This window comes from Lepidochelys kempii, chromosome 25 (genome assembly GCF_965140285.1).
Source record: "Lepidochelys kempii isolate rLepKem1 chromosome 25, rLepKem1.hap1, whole genome shotgun sequence".
Taxonomy (NCBI): Eukaryota; Metazoa; Chordata; order Testudines; family Cheloniidae; genus Lepidochelys; species Lepidochelys kempii.
This window is the reverse complement of record NC_136404.1, coordinates 17,130,541-17,148,510: the sequence shown is the minus strand read 5'-3', so window position 1 is coordinate 17,148,510 and position 17,970 is coordinate 17,130,541.

Genomic DNA, 17,970 nt, shown 5'->3' with positions numbered 1-17,970 from the left:
CCCACGGGGCCTCGCTGGGGAGACGTGCATGCAATGGCAGGAGGGGAAGCTTCATGGGGCTACGGACCAGATTCCAGCTGGGGTGGGGTGGGGGGCTGATTCTCTGTTCCCTTTTCCCTGGGCTTGGAGTGGGACTTTGTGCTGCCCACGTTCTGGGGCACTGCAGGGCCCTGCCTGGCTTCTGGTATCAGTTAGAGCCACCTCAGGGCTACTCTGCCTTGCACTCCACTCCCCATGGCTGCTGAGATGCAGAGAATAGCCAGAGTGCAGTGCCCTCTGGCCATGCCCAGGGCCCTGCTTGGCCAGGGACTGGGAGCAGAGCGCTGCGCAGGGGGGATTCTCCCCTTTATGCTGCCAGAGTGTAGTAAAGGGGCTTTAGCCAGGTGCTGGAGCAATTTCCTTAAATTTCCCAGGATCTGTTATAAACCTTCCCCCTAATTTTACTACCTTCTTTCCTTCTTCCCTGCTGCCCATCCCCCACTGAGAGACATTGTCCCTTCTCCCTGGTGATTCACACACCCCCCCTCCGCCCAATCCCCAGCGCCAAGCGAGCAGAATTTGCATAGTAATGAAGGCCTGGGAGTTGCAAAATATCTGGCAATCATGTTTGAAATCTGTTCAATTAGCAACTTTTCAGGACTATTTATCCATCATGTCAGCAGCTTGGAGTGCAGCGGAGGAAAAAAACCCCACCCAGCTCCTAGAGATTGCTAATTGAGCCACTTCTGATGTGTGTTTTGTCCTCGTTTTTTCTATGACAACTGTGCAGAATGGAAGGTTGCCTTTTTATTCTCTTCCTCCTTTAGGAGGCAGCTCTTAATATGCTGGTAATTAAGGGCTCATTTGGCTCAGGTTCCTTTTAAAAGAAAACATTCTTGCAGAAGCAAAAAGAAGTCTTTAACAATAACAGTGCCTTTATGGCAAACGTATTGGCACCGAGCAGTGGTCAGGTCTTCTGACTGGCAAGCTCAATTGCTGTGAGCCAGCCCCAGGACCCCTCTTATCGCTGTGGCATGGTAGCACCTCCAGACTCTGACAGAGATCAGAGCCTCATTGTGCTGGGTTCTGCAGATACACACGGCGAGAGACAGTCCCTACCCTGACCCAGATCAGAGTCCCATTGTGCTGGGTACTGCAGATACACATCAAGGGACAGGCCTGCCCTCCAAAAGCTCACAAACAAAACAGACAAAAAGCATTATTGAGGCTCAGAGAAATTAACGAACAGTGAGTCTGTGCAGCACCAGGACTCCAGCCCAGGGCTCCAAAGCCCCAGACCATCTTCCCTGCCTGTCAAGTGGTGGGTGAACAGCTCCAGATTCCTGGTTTAAGTTTAGACCCGAGACTCTGTTCCAATTCAGCTAGGGTCAGTAATGGCTGGAAATCGCTCACTGCCATTTCATGGCCAACTTGAACTGGGTTTGGTGGCTCTCAGCCCAGCTCCTGGTGTTCTGGGGTTCACGTGGCAGACCCACCAAGGTCTGAATGGACCATCCAGGGGGTGCACCCTTGTGGCCCATAGAGGCTGAGGCACCTAACGGACAATGCTTGCGGGACGCTTGCCCTGGCTCTGCCCAGACTGTACTCATCCTGTGCATAGAGCACAGCTCCCACTTAGAGCTTAGGAGTGGGTGCATCCCTACAGCCCCTTAGACAGTCTGCTCTGGTGTATTTGCCCGTTCTGGCCCTGACCCTGCTGTGGGGCTCAGTCCATTAGCACAGCCCCTAGTCTGCATCCAGGACTTGCTGCTTACATAGCTAGCCCATTGCTTTCACCAGAACGCTGCATGGGACGGCCATGGGCCGTAGGCTCCAGCTGCCCAGCACAGCCTGCCTGGGGGTGAACTGGAAGGAGCAGCAATGGGCTGGGCTGGGCATCATCTCCCGCAGGGCTGAGCTGGTCGTTACCTACCCTGGGCCAAGCCACTCTGGGCAGTGTCGCTCCCCCAGGGTAAGCTGGTCTCAGCAGTAGACGATGCTCCTTGTAACTCTTCATCCGCCCTCCCCCTTATTTTGCTTTGGAAGCTGGGTCGAAGGGAAAGCATCTTAACTGTAGCTCGGCTAATCACACACTGGGGCTGGGGCTGCTACCTCTGGAGCCCCATCCTTGGCCCTATCTGAGTGGCAGCCCGCGGTTCCTCCCACCGATATCTCTGCTGGGAAAGGCAGGTGAAATTAACTTTTTAAATAGCCAGCAGCCCCTTCACAGACAGTCCGTCTGATCTATTGTGTCTTTGCTGCAGCCCCGGCATTTTAACTTCTGCTCTGGGTTTTCTGGGGGCTCCCTGTCATTTTTCTGATCCAGCGTGAGCTTCACTTAAACACTGAGGCAAAAGGGGAAGGAAAAAAAGAACCAAGGTCTTCCATCACCCTGGTGCCTTTCACCCGCCAGTAATTTCCTCTCCAAAGCCTTCTCAGCAAATTATCTGTTATTCTGACCAGTTTAGAGAGTGCTCACGATAAATAGACATCTCCCAACCTGGCATCTGGAAACTGGGGATGGCCAGTGCCTGCAATGGCAAATTCAAAGCTGTGCACAAAAAATATCACATTCAATGCTTATTATCTGGAGCTGCCAAGCTAGAGACAAACAATCCAGTGATGAGTGGCTGCCGCATTGCTCCAGACACCCACCGTTTACGTTATTTTTTGACAATGCTTTGCTGGCATAAAAAGCAAAGACATCAAGGAAAACCTGAAACCAGGGTCTGGATCCTAGAGCCTTCCTCAAAGCCACTTGAAAATGACACAGGACTTTTCCTTGCCTTCAGTGGGCGCTGGGTTGGGCCCTTAATAAAAGGAGGGCAAAGTTCCTAGTCAATTTCACACCTACATCCCATGTTACTGTTTCCCCTGCTATAAACTAAAAAGGATAACGGAACCCAACACCCTGCGCCCAATAAAAGCAGGAGAGAGCAGCCAGAAAGCAGCTCTGCTTCCCAGGGACTATTTTTTATGGACAACACAGCATTTTATGATGGACATTTACAGGCAGATGGCTGTTCCCCCAGTGTTTTACAGGCTGTCTGTATGCAGACACAGAGCTGTCAGCCCCAGGATTGCCATGCAAATCTATTTTTTGCCTGCAGGAGAAAATTACCCCTCTGATGCTGATTGCAGGGAAAGCAACGTCCCAGCACCATGACTGCTGCAAGGCCCCGTGGGTGGGGGTGAGGTGCATCTCCTTTTGCAGGGAGAAAACTCCCCCACGTGGGGAGCGGTGGATCATCTGGATGAAAGTTGTTTCTGTCACAGAGTCTGAGTTTAAGGGCAGACGGGACCAGCAGATCATCTCACCTATGTATCACCAGCCACCGCCACACCCAGCATCCCTGCCCCAAGCCAACAACCAGAATAGGGCCAAAGAATTACAGCCCTCAGGAGACCCACACCACAGGCAAAGAACGGGAGGGACCACGGTGCTGCCAATGCCTGAGGGCCCTGCCACAGCACATGGCAGGTAACTGCTTAGGTGAGATATGCCCAGGTGACCACAGCAGGCAATACCCACCCCATGCTAAAAAGAAAGGTGAAAACACCCCACGGTTCCTGCCAACCTGACCTGGGGGCAAATTCCTTCCGGGCCCCGCATCTGGTGATCAGTTAGCCCCTGAGTGAGCAAGCAGCAGCCAGCCAAGCAGCTGAGAGAGAGAATTCTCAGTCCTGCCAGTGGCTGTATCAGTGGCCTGGGTGAGATGAGTTTGCTAGGTCTCTGTTCTGCCACTATTGAAGCTGGCACTGATTGACAGAGGGGATGTCTACACTGCACACTAAGTGCAGGCTCTGACTCTGGTTTGAGTCCGCACCCCCATTCCATGCACATACCAATCAATCTGACTCAAGTCACTAAGCGGTCAGTACCCAGGTCCTAGACCCCTGCTAGAAGGGTGGGTCAGAGTCTAAGTCCTGCCGTGACTTGGGTCCAAGCCCTGTCATCGTGTAGTGTGGATGCAGGTCTAGCCGCAGGCCCAAGCCAGAAGGTCTGCCTAATGCAGTGCAGACATGTTAGCGCAGTTCTGAGACCCGGGTCCAGCATTGTAAACCCAGGACACCCAAGCATGGGCTTGGAAACACCAAGCCCACAAGCCCGGGTCCCACAGGCCCAGGCTTAGTAAGCAGTGTAGGCATACCCAGAGAGACGAAGGATTGAATGGGCCCAAAACACTGAATTCCACGTAGCCAATTCCCTGTCACCAGAGAACCCAGGGCACCGTCACCCTGTGCCAGATCAGAATGGCAACAACTGGCACCCACGTTACTATGGGCTGCATCATTTTACATTGTGCGGGGCACCCGTGAATTAGATCTTTGCTCTCTTTGTGCTCCTGGCAGGCGTGGAGCTAAGAATTCTGCAGCTCTTGTCCCAGTTCCACCCCTGAGTCCTTTTGTGACTTTGGCCAAGCCATTTCTCCACTCCAGGCCTCCCTGTCCCCACCTGTAAAACCAGGAAGACAATAGGGTTGCCAACACTCCAGGTTTGGGCTGGAGTCTCCCGGAATCGGCATCCATCTCCCAGCGACTATTGAAAGCAACCGGGAGATTTTAATAGGATATTTTAAGAAAACAGCTTTACGTCAGTTTTCTGGGGGGGAAATCTCCTGGAATAGCTTCAGGCAGAGTTGGCAACCCCAGAAGACGATACTGAGGCCCCACCCCACCCCGCCTCGTTCAGAGTGGCTGGGGAGGGCTAAGTCATGTTTGCAAACAGCTATTTTCTCTGTGCTAATCATCCCCATTTCCAGGAAGTCTCGCTCCAGCTCGGTGCTCTCTAGGAACAATGCGGACAGTAAATGCAGCTGCTTAGTTTTCTCCTCCAGCGAGAGCCGCTCAAAAGGCGGTTGAAAGTGAACAGAGAGGCTCCTGTGGCAGGGATTCCAGGCTGCGTTCCAGCCCGGCACTTAGCAGCCCGTCGGGGGGTAGTTTTCATTTTATAAAACAGCTAATAGAAAAGCTGGTGTTTAACAAGGAGCTGGCTGGGGTTCTGTTGCTAGGTCCGTGGGGCCCGGGTGCACCTGCAAGATCGGTGCTTAGCATCTCCATCCTGGTAAGGACACTGAAACCATTCTGGAAGGACCTAATCCTTCAAGGCCGCAAGAGCTCTGAGCTCTCATTGAAGTCAGTGGGAGGGTGCCCAGCACCTGGCAGGATCCAGTCCATATGTGAGGAACAATAGTGCCGATAACACAAAAAGCCCCACCCCCCAGCCCCAGGAATCCGCGTTGCTTAGGGGCGGCTGTGCAGGCAGCTCAAGAGGCTTTTCTTTGCTGGAAGGGAGCTGATGGGGGCTAACTATTGACCGGGAAGCCGAGTGCCCAGGAAGCCAGCACCGGTGTCTTCTGTGTGCCGGGGTCTCAATGCCTGAGCTTTGCTGGGCAACCCCCGGGCTGGCGCAGCGAGCGGTTTCCAAACCAGACGTGGGTGTTGTGCCCTTTTCGATTAATTAGCTGTAAACACTGAAGGGGAGAGCTGACCGCAGCACAGGGGCTGTTCAGAACCTCCTCCCTCAAAGGGACAGGGCCTCTGCAAACTGGCCCTTCGCCTTGATTTTCTGGGCCGCACTGGCAGACTGAGGAAGCAGCTGACCTGTCGCGGGGGCTGCAGTGCATTGTGGGGGACGTGGTCAAACCATGCCCAGGGATGTGATTCATGACGGAAGAGACAGCGCATGCCCTGGGGGCGGAGGGCAGGGCGTGGGCAGGGTGTGGGCGGGGGGAAGTGATGCTGTGTCAGGGGAGAGGTGGCCAGATGCTGCACTGGACTCACTCAGTTAACCCAGTCGCCAGCCACAAGAAAATGAGCCTTCAGCCTCACAGCCGGGATTTCAGGGAGGGTTAAACTGAAGTCTCCCCACCCCAGTAAACTCAGATCTGGGCCAGAGCTTCCTCTCCCTGGGTCCTGCACCTGCTCCCTTCAGCTCTATTCCACAGTGTCACTGTCAGCGTCATGGAGCGGATGGGACTGCAGGGGAGGCCACATGCCCGGTGCTGCCCTGGGCCAGTGACAGCAACTGGTGGCTCCACGGTCAGAAAACCCCCCACGGTTTCTGGTGTTCAAGCCCCCTGACACAAGGGGTCTCCTGGCTCCCACCAAAGCAGACATGGCTCAGCCACCCTGAGGGGATCAGGGGAATCCTGGAGCCCATTCTAATGGCCAGAGCACAGGGCTGGGAGCCAGGAGCCCCTGTGTTCTAATCCCGTTCCCACCACTGCCTCCCCAGGAGACCCTAGGCAAGGCACTTAACAATTGCCAGGAGCTGGGACTGGACACCAGAGGATGGGTCACTCAATAATTGCCCTGTTCTCTTCATTCCCTCCAAAGCACCTGGCACCAGCCATTGTCAGAAGATAGGATCCTGGGTCAGATGGACCTTTGGTCTGACCCAGTGTGGCCGTTCTTATGGTCATTATGTGCCTCAATTTCCCCATCTGTAGCAATACTTAGAGGACGGTCGGTAACGTGCTTTCTGGGGCAGGCGCTGTCTCTCATCCTGTCGGTGCAGCCCCCAGAGCAGCCAGGCCCCAATCTCAGTCAGGGCCTTGAGGCAGCCCTGTGATAGAGAGATTGATGACAGCAAGACCCCCACACCCAGGGAAACGGGGAGAATTATTCAGCTTCTGTTTGCAAAGCACCATGCAGACAAGTACTGCTCAACAGGGGCAGACTGGCACTGCCCAGAGCAGTCGCATCACAGCAGTGCTGGCATCCTTCGACCCCATGCCCTGCCCTGACCCCCTTGCTCCTTTCTCCCCGCAATTATCCCAGCAGGACTGTCCCTCTGCCATTGCCAAACTTGGGGTATCAATCTCGGGGACAAGATGCTTTGGGGGGCGCAGACCGGGCAGGATTCACTGCCTTCCGTGCCCGCTGACCAGTCATCATGGAGCCGCTAGGGAACGCAGTTCCGTAATTAATGATCTTTGCTAAATAGGATGATCATAGTAATAATGCGGCGGCATTTCACAAGCAGCTCTCTGTGCTGGGAAGGAGCTCTCTAGAGCAGAGACTAATATCTCCCCCTGGAAAGAGACAGATTAGGGGATATCATTATAATTATCTTATTAATCTGAGGAGGTTCAACAAGGCCAAGTGCAGAGTCCTGCACTTAGGACGGAAGAATCCCATGCACCGCTACAGACTAGGGACCGAATGGCTCGGCAGCAGTTCTGCAGAAAAGGACCTAGGGATTACAGTGGACGAGAAGCTGGATATGAGTCAACAGTGTGCCCTTGTTGCCAAGAAGGCCAATGGCATTTTGGGCTGTATAAGTAGGGGCATTGCCAGCAGATCGAGGGACGTGATCGTTCCCCTCTGTTCAACATTGGTGAGGCCTCATCTGGAGTACTGTGTCCAGTTTGGGACCCACACTACAAGAAGGATGTGGAAAAATTGGAAAGAGTCCAGCAGAGGGCAACAAAAATGGTTAGGGGACTGGAACACATGACTTATGAGGAGAGGCTGAGGGAACTGGGATTGTTTAGTCTGCAGAAGAGAAGAATGAGGGGGGATTTGATAGCTGCTTTCAACTATCAGAAAGGGGGTTCCAAAGAGGATGGATCTAGACTGTTCTCAGTGGTAGCAGATGACAGAACGAGGAGTAATGGTCTCAAGTTGCAGTGGGGGAGGTCTAGGTTGGATATTGGGAAAAACTTTTTCACTAGGAGGGCGGTGAAGCACTGGAATGCATTACCTAGGGAGGTGGGGGAATCTCCTTCCTTAGAAGTTTTTAAGGTCAGGCTTGACAAAGCCCTGGCTGGGATGATTTAGTTGGGGATTGGTCCTGCTTTGAGCAGGGGGTTGGACTAGATGACCTCCTGAGGTCCCTTCCAACCCTGATATTCTATGATTCTATGATTAGAACCGTGCAACTAAGGCCACAAACCAGTCTCTTCTAGTGGGGTGAGGCAGAGAATGGGCTCACTCTTGCCAGTCGGATTGCTCCAGCCCAGACACAGCTGAGCTGGGAAGGATGTTCCCTTCAGCCCATGATGGCTGGATCTCACCACAGGGCGCAAAATGGGGAGTGTAATAAGACGGACAGGTGGCTAATTTCAAACCGATGTAGGGATGTTCTTTTTCAGCACAGCGCACAGTTGGCCTGTGGAACTCACTGTCACAAGGTAGCGCTGAGGCCAAGGGGATTCGCTCAGCAGGATTCGTCAAAGAGTTCTGACATTTACATAGCGTGATCATGCAGAGTCAGAACTCAGTGTAACACCCCCCAGGGTGAAATCCTGGCCCCAGAGAAATTAAGGGCAAGAATCCCATGGGCTTCCTGGGGCCAGGAGTTTCCCCCCACAAGGGATATGAAGCCTCCTACTTCAGTCTCTGATTGAGGGATCAGGAGAGGTCTTCCCCCAGGGGCAGGTTGTCCCGTCATGGCAGGGCCCCTTGCACCATCCCCTGGAACAGCTGGTGCCAGCCACTGTTAGAGACAGAATACTGGGCTGGCCTGGGTTGGACCCTGTTGCTGATCCCATCTGGCAAGTCCCATGTTCCTATTTAATGTGCGGGAGAAGGGAGCCTGGGAAAGCTGAGACCTGGCTGTAGAGCCAGACTGTGCAGCACAGGCCCGTGTCTCTATCACGCAGCGGGCCCCATGGGCAGTGAATGGCTAGTTCCCCTAGCAGGCCCGTGTCTCTATCACGCAGCGGGCCCCATGGGCAGTGAATGGCTAGTTCCCCTAGCAGGCCCGTATCTCTGTCATGCAGCGGGTCCCATCAGCAGCGAATGGCTAGTTCCCCTAGCAGGCTCGTGTCTCTATCACGCAGCGGGCCCCATCGACAGTGGGTGGCTAGTTCCCCTAGCAAGCCCGTATCTCTGTCATGCAGCGGGTCCCATCAGCAGCGAATGGCTAGTTCCCCTAGCAAGCCCGTATCTCTGTCACGCAGCGGGTCCCATCGGCAGCGAATGGCTAGTTCCCCTAGCAGGCTCGTGTCTCTATCACTCAGCGGGCCCCATGGGCAGCGGGTGACTGGTTCCCCTAGCAGGCCCGTGTCTCTATCACGCAGCGGGCCCCATCGGCAGTGGGTGGCTGGTTCCCCGAGCAGGATAGTGTTCCTTGGCACTAGCCTAAGTTGCCAGCAGTCTGGGGATACTTGGAGCACAGCACGGCAATGAAGGACAAAAGCTCCAATTCTGAGCAGATGTCAGTGTATCCTTGACCATTAATGACCGCTTGCTTTGCTAACTGGAGATGCTATTCTGCCTACGGGCACCGGCAGAGCCAACAGCGCAATTAACGAGCCTGGGATGGATAATGGGATCTCGGTGAGTGTGCATTTTGCCAGCACCGCTGCCCCATCCCTGGGCTGATCATCCCCGGTTCTTGGCAGGGCTCTCTCCTACTGGGACCACAAGTTACAATCTGGACTAGCACATCCGCACAGGGCAGATGCTCCTGGGATCCTAGAGGCTGGGGGAGAACTGTCCTGATCATGTGTCTCTGGGTCCCCTGGGGTCAGTCCCATCACCTCTCTGTGCCTCAGTTTCCCCATATGTGAGGTGGGGAAATTCACTCTGAGCTTCTGGTAGCCTCATGCGGTATCCAGTCTGCTGATGGAGGGCACCCGAGGTGCACAAAGGTGGGCTCTGCACCAGGCAACGGAGCAGGAGGGGGATCCCAGCGACCAGGCACAGCAGCAGCAGATAGTCATGCAGAGACGGCCCCAGGGTTATTCCCACGCCTTTCGTGTCCTCTGCACCATGTAAAAGAGACCAAGAGTTTGAGGGCGCGATCCCCTCGGAGGACCCCTGATATTAGAACCCCTCCCGCCACGCGCTCTCTGGAGCCTGGGGAATTGGAGCCAAGAAAAACAAGGGCTGGGCCAGTCCTGCTCCCCTAGCAAACCTGCTCAGTGATGTCTGTGCAGGGGGACCCGGCCTGGAGCAGCTCTGGATCAGCTGCAGCATGTGTGTGTGTGTTATCCTGGGGTCCAGGCCCCCTGCCCCATACCATGCGGCTGCACTGCTCGTGTCCCTGCCTGCGACCCCCAGCGTGCTGGCAACTGCCCACTCGGCTCCTTTCCAGGGCGCATTTTGCCTCTGCTGCAGATTTCCCGACGCCATGAAAAATCCCCATTCCAGCTCAGCGAGGAGCTGCTCCCCCTTTAAATCCCTGCCCTGCTTCCTTGCTTTGCAGCCGCAGTGAACAGCTGCTGCAGTGGGAGTGGGGCCTTCCCTGGTGTCCTCATGGAAATGGAGGAGAGGCTGAGGGAACTGGGGTTATTTAGTCTGCAGAAGAAAAGAGTGAGGGGGGATTTGACAGCTGCTTTCAACTGTCTGAAAGGGGGTTCCAAAGAGGATGGATCTAGACTGTTCACCGGCCAGGGGCTTGTCCTTGTCCGTTACTTCAGCTGGCTCCCTGGCAGCACCAAGGAATGGAGCCGGGCGGGGAGGCTTAGCCCCAACGCACCAGAGAAGGGCTTGGACAGAGCCCCTGAGGAGCAGGACCAAAGAGAGGGGCCCTCATCCAGGGTCGGTTCTAGGGTCCCATTACTGGGGGGCAAGGGGTTATTTGGGGGCCCCTGGGTGTTGCTATTTCAAACACAACCAACCTGCCAGGAGGCCGGGCTGCAGCATGGCCAGGCCAGAGCAAGGGGTTGGGGGGCCAAGGTGAGGAAAGGGAGCCAGGGCAGAGTGAGATGAGGGGGCTGGTGGCCACTGGGGCAGAGCAGGATGATGACTAGGTGGTGGGGGGGGGGCACAGCTGAGGATCCTGGCAGCTGGGCCCCCCAGCAGAGGGAGAATCCCTGACTAGCCATTCTAAGGCCTTTCCCTCTCCAGCTCTCCCAGCCTCGCCAAGGATCTTTGCCCCCTCCCACCCCCCCTGGGCCTGGCTTTGACCCCAAGGCAGCCCCATGCTCTTCCATCTCCTTTATGAAGAGACACTGCCGCCCCCTGTGGGCTGGAGCCCCCCACTTCCCCAGCGTCCTCCCCCTGGGAATGTAATTCTGATTGCAAATTAAACAAGGGGCCGGGCACTTCATTTTTCACATGCGATCTCACTGCCAGGAGCATAATGAGACTCAGGGACGTAGCAAAGCAAAACAAATAGACGGCTAATGGCATTTCAGCTGGCAGCGGGGAACGGATTGCAGCGGCACAGCGGGATCCCCCCCACCCCACTCTCAGTGGGGAGAACTTTGACAGATGTTGGCCCAGCTTATTTCCTCAGTCGGGCAGAAGGGGGTTCCTAAGGAGGGGGACAGGTTGGTTTTCTCTTCCAGTCCCTGTTAATAACAGCAGGGACCGACATGCAGCCAGTCCTGCAGGAAACAGCGCAGGGTCTGGGTCTACTCCTGCTCCCGTGTGGCCTGCCCCTCAGGGTGCTCGGATCAATTGTCCTTTGCAGTTTCATTACCAGCACCGTGTGGATGGGGACCTGGGTCCAATGGATCCTCCGTCACAAGGCTTAGACCAGGAGGAGCTGCACAGAGGATTTTTCTCAAGGCAGCTGAGCTGGTGGCAGCTGCCGGGAGCTGGGTATTGCCCCCTAGTGCAGATCCTCGGGGAGTCATGCTGGGCCAGTCTCCATGCTGCCATGCCCTGAGCTGAGCCGCAGGATTGCCAGCCCCCAATGATCAAAAATCCGGAGTCAGGCTCCCCAGAAATCAGGAGATTGTATAAAAGCAATAGATCTGTATTTGCTTTTTGAGCCTGTGGGGTGCACTGGGGTCGCATTTAGAAACTTTCTTGAGGAACAAAGGCTGAAATCAGCACATCGCCACGTGACTCCAGGAGCTGGGGCTTCAAGGAAAATCATAATTATCATGAGGAAACCATGAGAGTTGGCAAGACTGGAGGCGGTCGGAGCTGCACTAGGCTTGCTCCCTCTGGATGCCATTGCTGACTTGCTGTCCAAGGCAGAACTTGCCCAGCGGGGCTGGAGAGGTTTGGCCAGAGCCTTTGCTAGCCCCCCTGTGGCTGGGGGCAAAGCAGCTGGAATGTCTGTGCCTTCGACTGCGGTTCTGGGCAAAGCCAGCGGGGAACTTGCAGCAAAGCAGGGGCCAGAGACCCTTGGCTAGATAAGCCCTGGCTGAGCCACCAGCCCAGGGAAGGGTGGAGCAGAAGCCTGAAGGGAGAGAGACGAAAATCCTCCGGGCTGCTCCTGCAGGGCCTCACCCTCCGCAGACAGACAGGAAGGCAGGACAGACAGACAGTGCCACACTCCCTTGGCCATTGTGCAGACAGGCCAGGTCAGGGCTTGGGGGAGGGAGAGATGCCCCGGAAACCCCTTACGGTCTGGGGTGGGGGAATGGCTGGAGGGACAGGAGAGAAATGATCCATTTGCTCCCAGTGAATCAAGAAGGATGGACAAACAGACCCAGTCCCCCAGGCCTCCATCCCTGTGGCCCCAATCCTCCATCCCCACTGATTTCCAAGGTCTGAAGAAAATCTGCCCTTAATTGCTCTCTGCCTCAGTTTCCCCATCTGGGAAACTGGGGTAATGAGCCTTCTTTGCACCCACCCCATGTCTTTCTTGTCTATTTATATTGCAGGGTCTTTGGGTAGGGAGGGGGTGTCACGGTGTCTATGCAGCGCCTGGCACCATGCAGCCCTGGTCTCGATCGGGGTCTCTAGGCACTGACCACTGTAACACACATAAGAATAATCTCAGCTCCCAGCAGGGTTTGGAGGGGGGCGGGAGGAGCTCCCCAGGAACGAAGTGGGTCCATGTATCTGACCAGCTGCTGTCATGTATCACCAAACAATAGGAGCCAGAATTAACCCAGGGGTCCCGACCGCTGGATCAGGGGCTGCTCTGCACACACCAGCGCCTCCGTGCTGACGCGGGGTTGGGGGATGATGGCGTATTTGAAAGGCAGGGGTCAGGCCAGGGGTCAGGCTGCTCTGTCACCCGGGGTAAGCGTCACCTTGGGGGGAATTTATGGGCCACTGGGGCTGCATTTATGCGGCAGTCGCAAGGCATCGCCAGCTCCGTGATTAGCTCTGGCAGATACGCGGGAGCAGGATGGGAGAGAATCAGATGCAATTAATCTGAAGTCGCCCAGCGTCCGCTGAAAGGGGAGCTGGGACCTGGGCTGGGTCGGGTTAAATTATTGCTCTTATTATAGCATAATGGAGCATGAGATGCACCGGGCTGCGCTCTCATCCGGCACCCCGACATCAAAGCGTTTTGCAAGGAGGGGGAGGGGAAGAACATGCATTGGCCTCCCTTTTTACCAGGTCGGGAAGCAGAGGCGGCCAGAGCGGTGGGGGGGGGTGGGACTGCAAAGGCAGCTTCGGCCACCTCAGATATTTGCCACTGAAGGACATGGGGAGACAAATGTCCTGTCCCCTTGGAGTCACGAGTGATCATGCTAAGCTGGGACCCAGACAAACTCTGCACTGGATAAACCCAGCTTGCCTCCCTGATTCCTAGCTGCATCCAACTGGCTGGGACATTCCTCTTCGCTGCTGTGCACTGTCAGCTCCACCCCAGAGGCAGCTGCACTTCAGGCTGTAGGAAGTGATTCCTCGTGGTGTTTGTCGGTCTTGGATGTAAGGCAAGGCTCTTGCAGACTGAGTGCCTGGATCAGGGTCGAAGGGGAAGAGGGAAGCGAGGGGATGTGGCGTCCCCAAGACTAATTCGGGCCCCGATCCTGCAATATGTGGATGGGCCACAGGCCGCAACCACAGCGGGATGGGGGGAAAGGAGTGCCGCCTGGGAGTCTCTGTCAGCTGGAGTGACGACCGGCGCAGCACACGGATTATCGCCTCGCCAGGCTGGCTCAGCGCGTGATTAGCATCTTCCAGCCTCTCGGGTGATGGATGCTGCTGAGCAGGATTCAGCCAGCAGAGGCTTGGAGTGATGACAGCCCCTTGGCCCTTCTCCAGCACCTTCCAGGGGGGAGCTCAACCCTGTCACCTGCCTCAACGCACCAATCACACTTCAGATCCCATTACGGGCTTATTGCCTTATTGCTGCAACTGTGGAAACTGAGGCACCTGGAGGGGAAGCATCAGGTCACACAAATGAGTCCACGGTAGAATGAGGAATAGAACTCAGGAGTCCTGGCTCCCATCCCCTGCCTTCACCACTAGCCAAAGCTCCAGTACACAGGGCGCACGGTCCTGGCTGAGGCTGATGGACGGCATGATGCATGGCAAGTGGGGACTAGGAGGAAAGTGAGGGTCAGTTTTCCACAAGGAAATAGTTGTACAGAGGAGGAAGCCTTTGAAGGGGTGGGAGTGGGCCCCAGGGGGGTGAGCGGAGTCCGGGGTTCTAGCCCCAGCTCTGGCAGGAGGCGGTGGCCCTGGTTTCAGGGTGTCATGGATGCGTCCAGGTACCCGCACTGCCGTCGGCACAGTTACCGCAAGCCGGGGGTGTTGCCGCATCCGTTCAGAGCAGCGGGAACCCGCTCCGCTTCCCGCCGAGAAGAACCCTCCCATTCCGGAGCAGGTAGCTCCTGAGTAACTCTGCACTCAGTGCAAGGGGCTGTGCACATGCGCGACTGCACATGGGGGAGGGCGTGCCTATGCTCGCTGGGTGACGTCGGCAAAGTTCCCCCCCACCTGTGCCTCGGTTTCCCCATCTGTCCAACAGGGGCTCTACGTGCCTTTGCGAAAAGCTTGGTGCTCCCAAGCAGGAGGATCGCCGTCCGTCCGGGCGAAGGGGTGCAAGGTCGGGGCATCCACCCCATTTCCTAATAGCTGGATAAAAACCTGACACACAAGGTGGGGGAGGGAATCTCTTTTATTGAACAGTGTGTGTTGGTAAGAGACAAGCTGTCGAGCCACCGAGCTCTTCTCCTGGCATCCTGTCTGGGCGGGACCGCCCCGGGGCTTCTCAGTTGCCAGCCCTGCTATCTGGGGGGGAAGCTGGGAGGTGAGCAGCTCCTCCTGTGCTGGGGCCATCTCAGGGGGAGAGCCTGGGGGCTTCGGGGCTGGGCCATGGCTTTTGTAAACCCCCGTCTGCCCCTCCCTGTGCGCCGGCCAGACAGAAGTTCCCCACCATGGGCAGGACCAGGCCCAAACAGCACTCTGTCCTCTCCCACCTCTGAGGCCGGTGGGGCACCTCTTGCCCCCTTCCTGGTGCAGCGAGATACCAGGGGGGAGGTGTCCGTCTGTCTGTCCATCCTGGAGGCGCCTCTCTTCCCTTTCGCTCGCACCCCGGGCACTGGCCCCAGCTGCAGTGGCCTCATTAATAAGCCAGTCTCCGAATGAATGTGGCCGTTCTCCTGGAACAGGCTTCATTAGCAGCCGGGGAACACGAGCAGAATAACAAGCGTCTCCACGGGATGGCGGGGGGGAGGGCCGGGAAGCCCCGTGCTCAGCCCTCCAGGGGGTCAGCACCACCGTGAGAGCGCGGGCACCCTGGCCTGGCGAGTGTGGCCCAAGCAGCCACCTGGGACACTACTCACGGACTTTCTGTGCAGACTTTCTGTGTCCATTCCACCCCTTCCTGTCCCTGCCCCCCACCAGGACTCCCCCATGTCTCAGACAACAGGGCGACTTTTAAGGATATAGTGGCACAAGGGCCCCTGCCAATCGCCCCCACCCTGTTCTCACATGCCAACCCCCACTCCCCCCAGCCCCAAACTCTCATCATCTTCATCGTACGGGGGTGGGGACTGAGGCAGAGCAGGGGCAGGGCCTTCCCATGGCCACAGAGGGGGCTGGGAATAGGCCCGAGAGTCCTGACTCTTTGGCCTTGTCTAGGCAGGTCTCTGCTTTGGCATGTGTGTAGCCACTTCAGTGCAAACTCTTAGCACAGATCCCCGTCCTCCGCGCCCTGTTCTCCCCGCCGGGCCCGCTCCCTCCCAGATGCAAACCCAGCTGGGGCTGGCGGCTTTCCAGGGAAGGGGGTTGCACTCCAGGCAACGCTGAATTAAACATTAAAGCCTGGCGCTGGCTCAGTCTGTAACAGGGTCTACTTGCGGCTGGTGCTGAGATCCGCCCAGCCGCAGAGTTCCTCCCGCTGGACCCCGGGGCGGTCGCTGAGCACAACTGCACCCAGAGCCAGCCAGCCCCCGCCGCCAACCACTAGCCAGGGAGGCACCAGCTGTGGGGGACGCCCCTGCTGGGCCTGCAGCACATGCTGCAAGGCTGGGCTGCTGGGACAGGTCATCTTGCGGGGGGCAGAAAACCCCCCCGTCTGTCTGGTTTTCCCCTCTTCCCCTGGGCCGCGCCTCGCACCGCTGGGTCTCCTGCAGAAGACGGTGCTTTCACCTGCTGCCCTTTGTTTGCCAAATCAGTCTCCTGGCTTATCTACAGCGCGTCAGAGAGTCCAGCCACGGCAGCCGCTGGGGTAGGACAGGCCGATTCCTGCCAGGGCAGCCTCTTACCCTGCGTGCTCCCCGCTCTGGGCACTTCCGAGCCAGGGGGCTGCTGAGGAGTCCGTTCATGGAGCGCAGACCGGAGCCAGCGGGGGTGCTGGACCAGGCCTTTGCAGGCCAAAGCGGCTCCCGGGCCAGGGAATGGGACACAGACCCTGCCAGGCTGCCAGCACATGGCCGTGCCCCGGAGGAGATGAGTTGGGTGGGTCACAGCGGTTCCGAGGGGGCAGGTATCCATGGCACCAAACTCCACCAGAGCTGAGGGCACTAACCAGCCTCTGTGCTGGCCAAGGACTGAATGGGCCACGAAGACTGAACTCCCCTCCTGGCGTCTCCCCGGGGTGGGACGGCAGAGGGGGGGGAGGGCTGGGAGATGAGAGGGAAGCTGCCTGGCTGCTGGGCTGGGGCTAGTAGTCTCTGGTCTCACCAGCAGGAGTCAGTCTTGCCTCCCTCAAGCATTGCCAGTACCCTTCCTTCTCTTCCCTGTTGCTGACCCTAATGCATGAAGCACGCTCTCCAGCAACCTCGGTGAGGCCATCCTGAGTCACAGTGGGTGACATCATCTCCATTGCCATGACAATAGACCGAGGATGTCACACGGCCTCCCTGTGGGGATCCAGCAATCGGGGACGAGACCGCTCCGGGAGGGGGACACGTGTCCGCACACAAACATCATCCGTGCAAACAAGGGCACACGGGGAACTGCTGTGGGGGTAAAGGGATCAGGTACCTCTTCCCATAGGAGCCTGGCTGCCTCCACCCTTCCACAGAGCAAGAGCACGTGTGAGTCGGCAGACACCGGCCATGCAAACTGCATTATCTGTCTAGATCCTAGTGTGTCCATCTATCAACCCCCGCCCAGATCCCAGTGAGCCTGCCCATCCAACCATCCCCACACAGCTCCCTCCGTCCATCTATGTCCCTCACTTCCAGTGTCTGTCCACTCCTCCCTCCATCCCCGTACACACCCCCTCTAGCTAGCTAGGACTCCCGGATCCTGCAGCTTTGCTCCTGGGGGCAATTTGCCCCAGGTTACAAACTACTCTACTCCCTGCTCCATTCAAAGGCCAGCCCCAGGGACACTGATGTGGCCAGACCAAGATGTTCCCTTTCACTCCCTAGTGGCAGCTGGGCGGGAGGCGCAGACTCTGACAGCTGGGCTTGGGTGCTCGAACTGCGCCATGGGGGGGAGAGGCCCATTGATCCTGAGCAGTCAGTTCCCCAGTACCTATCCGGACCCAGCTCCCTGCCTGCCATGCACAAAGGTGCCCGCCTTGCCAGGGCGCGGGGACCAGGGTTTCCATGGGAGATGTCAGCAGCATCCCTGATTCGCTTCTCTAAAAATCTAGAAAGATTGGAACCGGTTCGCTTGGTGTTTGTTGTCTAACGTGAATTGACTGCTGGTGGACGGGGCCGGGTGCACACAGCCCCAGCCGACAGGCCTAGCTAGAGAGCAGCTACGGCTGTAGCACACGAAAGCTCATGCTCAAATAAATGGGTTAGTCTCTAAGGTGCCACAAGTCCTCCTGTTCTTTTTGTCCAGATAACGGCTGCCTGGGCCCCTCCACCTTTGCCCCCAAACCCACCGGCTCGTCTACCTAACCGGTCCTGATTTCCATAGAGTGCTTCACACACTTGAACCTATTTATCCTCACCGCTCCCTGCAGTGCTATTACCCCCACTTTACGGATGG